The following is a 5,506-nucleotide window of genomic DNA, read 5'->3' on the forward strand; positions in this document are numbered from 1 at the left end:
AGGTGCGGGGTGACTTGGGCGGGGCGACTTGGGCGGGGCGGGCAGGGCGCGGGGCCCGCTGAGCTCCCCGCTTCTAGTACTGAGCAAGTTCTTCCAGTGGGTTAAAAAACTTCGTCATAACTCGTTTCATGTGCTCTTTATCACAAGTGAATTTGCCAGAAAGGAAATGACAATAAAATCACCTGTTCTTCCTGCTGGTACATAAAGAATTACTTGGAAATAGTCAATTTAGATCGGCCCTTGATACACGGAGTTTATCTATTTGCACATGGAGTCTGTTTACACATGGAATTTATCTGTTTGTTGTACGTGACTACAGTGAAGACCTTATGAGGAACCAATTTACTTCTTACTCGAGTTCTCAATTTAAAGAAGAAAAAACAACCAAACCTCCAAGTTCTCTTTGTTTGTTTTAAAGGCTACATCCAGGCACGTGAAGGATATTGCTGGGTGTAGGGACATCAGAACTTGTAAAAGCAAATATCTTCGTATTCCTTATGATTCTATTTTTCTGTCATTCTGTAACAAGATAACATTACCAAACTGGCTCAGGCCTTCAATCCTGGTAGAATTTAAAGAATTTGAATATACTGATAATAAAGTGGAAGCTAACAATGTACAAGTAGAAGAATAGTAGCCTAGGCTAGTTTCACAATAGTGTTGAGTAAGATTTAAAACAAAACAAAACAGATGGGATTAATCTGAAATGATTCTCCAAGGCTTTTAGTGTCTTCCTTCCTCTGCAACATTAAAAAAAACAACCCAAAAAACAATGTTACTTTCCATCTTCACATAAATGTAGAATAAAATTGAACAAGTCCTTTGTTGACAGTGACTTTCTCCTGGCTTAGATCTCTAAGCTTCCTTTGAAAACAAGACATAGAATGGGGGCAAAAAGTGGTGGGAGGGTACTACAAAGAGTTGGAGTTACTTGGGCCAAAGAGTGTCCTAGGAATCCTTAATCCAGCAGTTTAAGAATAGGTTGTGTTAGCCTCGAAGCTTGTTATGTGCACAAGGAAACATCTGTGAACATTAGCACAAGAACCAATTTCAAAGCGAAGGAGGAAATCCAGTATCCCATAGAACGGCTAGAGTTGGAAGGGACCTTAGGATCATCTAGTCCCAACCCCCTGCATGGGCAGGGACACCTCCCATTAAACCAGGTTCCTCAAAGCCCCGTCCAACCTGCCCTTGAACCCTTCCAGGGATGGGGCATCCTCAGCCTCCCTGGGCAGCCTGTTCCAGCGTCTCACCGCCATCACAGTGAATAATTTCTTCCTTACATCTGATCTAAATCTGCCCTTTTTTCAGCTTGAAACAGTTCCTCCTTGTCCTGTCACTCCATGCCCTCGTAAAAAGTCCCTGTACAGCTTTCCTGTAGCCCCTTCAGGTACTGGAAAGCTGCTAAAAGGTCTCACTGGAGCCTTCTCTCCCCCAGGCTGAACAGCCCCAACTGTCCCAGCCTGTCTTCACAGGAGATGTGCTCCAGCCCTCTGATTATTATCTCTATACTCTTGCACACACTGAAGGGTCTTGAGATCGCATTCAATATAACTCTAATGTAATGTAATTATCTCTTCTTGAGAATCTAAGTAATAATATGCCATGTAGCTAGCCTGTGTATTTTTTTCCTGTGAGTAAACCTTTTGCAGAAGTACTGCTTTCTGTTGCCTTACACTAGAGGTGCTAACAAAAACTTATACAGAAACAGCACTTGCTTAAACTCCCAAATATTTACCAGGTAAAAAATGAAAGAGAATACCACAGCCAGCTTTCTCAATAGCTAACAAGGTAAATATGCTTTTATAACTTTAGAACAGGATGCAAACAAAATAAAAAGTCAGGTTACAATTGAAAGATAAGCTTCTATATCACAAACAAAAAAGAACCCAAACACAGTTTGTGCATTGTTCTTCATTTTATTTCTGCCACTCCTCATTCTCATATACAGGTTGTGTTGTAAGGCTTGGTGCAGCTAGGGGTGGTGGGGAGAGGTGGGGTGTTCCAAGTCCTGCAATTGACAGAGCTCCCCAGCCCTCAGGAGATAGTCCCAGCATCTGTGTTATCTAGAGACTGCAAAGGACTTGGGGGTGATGGGTGAAGTCAGGCCTCAGCCTCTGGCACACAGTGTAGAATGGAGTGTCTGTATTAGAAATAAGTACACGTTTACTGTCACTGGACCTGCACAGGAGCCTAAAGCCCTCAGAGATACTTCCCTTCCTTCCTGGGATTCATTTCTGGTTAATGCAACAACAGGACACACCACTACCAGTGTATTTATTAATTTCAGGGCATTTGACACCAGCTTTCCTTTAAAATAACTGATTATAACCTGTATTTCAGAAATAAACAGAGTATGACTATCCACATCACCTAAAAGACCTTGACATGCACTGAGTCAAATGACTTACTGCAGTAAGGTGTTGTACAAGCAGGAAAAAAAAAAAAAGAACCAGACTGCTAAACTCAGTTCAGAAATCCTAAAGGAGGTAAAAAACAATCAGAGCAGAATTGGTAATCCTCTAAAAGAACCTGGACTTGGACACACATGACTTTCTTGCCTTATGGCTTCCCCCATGTGGGTTTGATCCTTCTTTGATCCCAAAAGTCCACCTTATGGTAAAATCATGGTCTTGGAGGATGGTCATTACCCGGAGTTCCCCTGGTGTGGGTTAGGAAGGCCCAGTGTGTGAGGAACGAGGGAAGGTGACTCTTGAGTTCTATCTCTGGGTTTTTCAGTCTTCTACAGTAGGGTAATAGGCTCTGAAACTTGAAACCTTATTTCCTTCTTCTGCAGACATGTAATAAACTCTGAAACACACTTAAGGGAGCCACTGAAAGTCATGCATCAAGTCAGTATTAAGATGGAAAAAAAACAAACAGCAGCTCCCGAATCACAGTCCCATGGTTTTCTACTTTAGTCTTCAGCAAAACTTTGAAATATGAAACTCACAGGACTAAAGAAATAGTGCTACTCTCCCATTTTTGTAAACAGATCAAAAAATTAACTTCTCCTATCAACGGGTGTGCCATAGTGGATAAACTATAAGCCAGAATGACTGTAAATTTATGTTCCAGGCTAGAGCCAGCAAAGCCTTTCACCAAGAAAAACTTGAGAGCAAGGAGTGGCTCCACTGGAGACAATGGAACTTGTCACATGGCTAAAGCTAAGGTTGTATTTCAATTCTTTACTTGACCCAAGCCCTAAAATTTCATCTGAAGGCTGTAGAAGTTCATGGGAGTCTTTCAACTGTCCTCAGTAGGCTTCAAACCTATAAAAAATTATATTTGCAATGTATGTGTGCTTTAGTTGTCTGCACGACTTATGTGCAAGTATTTATCTGCATGATATAATTGTTTTCTATGGAAACAGAAGTGAACTTCACCAAACACTTGTTCTTTCAGTGAGTATTAATGCATCACAAGGACCTCTGCTCTCTGGCTGTGCAGGATCTGAAATGGAAGGCTTTTTTGGTGGAATCATAGAATCGTTTGGATTGGAAAGGACCTTAAAGATCATCTAGATCCAACCCCACACATGGGCAGGGACGCCTCCCACCAGACCAGGTTGCTCCAAGCCCCATCCACCCTGCCATTCAACCCTTCTAGGGATGGGGCAGCCACAGCTTCCCTTGGCAACCTGTTCCAGAGTCTCACCACCCTAATGCTAAATAATTTCTTCCTAATATCTTCTCTAAATCTACCCTATTTCCATTGAGAACCATCACTACACTCCCTGATAAGCACTCAGACGATTGTCAGCCTAGCAGCAGACAATCAGCAGTGCTGCTGGCAGGCCTCTCACATCTTTATCAAGAACTCATTGGCAGAAGAATAAGATGTTCTGCCCAACAGGTGGTTTGAAAACAAAACCAGTCTTGCTTTGATTTATCAAAAAAACACAAAAGAACTGGCATAAAATTTCCTGTTAAGCCCAGACTGACCTGGGGTTAGAAAAGCCTGGACATGGTATGTGAAGGGAATGCTGTAAAACTGGTGCAAGCCATATATGGGTGCACATCATGTGTAGTTTCTCTACACTTCCATGAAACCTTTTAAGTAAAGTGATGTAGGAGAAAATATAAAATCAGTGCTGATAGAGTTTGCGAACAATACTTAGTGTGACAAATTGATGGTCATCTTGATGGTGAAATAAACTGTGCTTGTTTAATCCATGCTTTAGAGATTTATTTTTTTAAATTGTGTAGAAATAGTAATTTTTAGAAACTCTAAACCAAACTCTATATTAACAACAGTGTCCCTGAAAATAATTTAGGGATGGAAAGCAAATGTTGTGTATCTAAATCAATATGGTGCTGAAGACAGCAGATGTGAACCTTGGCTATCTATATAGGAAAGGCATTATGTTCTTTATAGCATCTGGAGTAATTTCCACAACACTTAGAAGCTTTCAAGCCTTGTTCTATACTGAGGTTTGGAATGAGATACTGTCAGATTGAAGACTGTTCAGAAATGGGTTAGAAGAATGAAAGGAAAGGTGTGCTACGCAACGGAAGGCCAAAAACAGTGTTCTCACCTGAGAGAAGTTATAAGCTCACTGGACACTGTAAGCAGAGCTGAGAAGAAGTTTGGTAAGAAAGTTGTTGTATCTATTTTTCCATAAGCAAAGGATGAAAAAGGAAATGTATTGAATTGTCTCAATGACATAGACATGATTTTCATTATGTCAAAGTTTTAAAACATGTAGTGATGTTGTGGTTTAACCCCAGCTGTCAACTAAGAATCATGCAACTGCTTGCTCATTCTCCCCCAGTAGAATGAGGGAGAGAACAGAAGAGTAAAATGACAAAACTCATGGGTTGAGATAACAAAAGTTGAATAGGTATAGTAAAAGCCACACACATGCAAGCAAAGCAAAATAAGAAAGTCTTTCACTACTTCCCATCTGAAGACACGTGTTCAGGCCTCTCCAGGAAAGCAGGATTCCATCACACTTAACGGTTACTTGGGAACACAAATGCCATGACTCTGAATATCCTCCATTTTCTTCTTGTTCTCCCAGCTTTATATGCTGACCATGATGCCAAATAGTATGGAATACTCCTTTGGTCAGTCGGGGTCAGCTGTTCTGGCTGTCTCTCCTCCCAGCTCTTTGCATACCTCCAGCCTGCACACGGGTGCTGTGAGAAGTAGAAAAGGCCTTGACTCTGTGTAAACACTGCTCAGCAATAAGGAAAACATTTCTGCATTTTCAGCACTGTTTCCAGCACTAATCCAAAGCATAGCCCCATACCAGCTACTATGAAGAAAATTAACTCTGTCCCAACCAAAACCAGCACAAGTAATTATATCACAGAACAAGTAAAAAAAGTCAGCTGTACAAGTCTGTAAAATTGAACACTTAGTAACTTTTCATGAATTATGTATTTCTTACTAAAAGATTATCAAACCTGCACAGAATTCCAACTGCAGCATCTCCTCCAAGAAGGTCACGGAATCATGTCATGCTATGTACTTAATTTTATATTTTTTTTGTGCTCCTGCT

Source organism: Chaetura pelagica, unplaced genomic scaffold, assembly GCF_000747805.2.
Source record: "Chaetura pelagica isolate M959 unplaced genomic scaffold, ChaPel_1.0 scaffold156, whole genome shotgun sequence".
NCBI lineage: Eukaryota > Metazoa > Chordata > Aves > Apodiformes > Apodidae > Chaetura > Chaetura pelagica.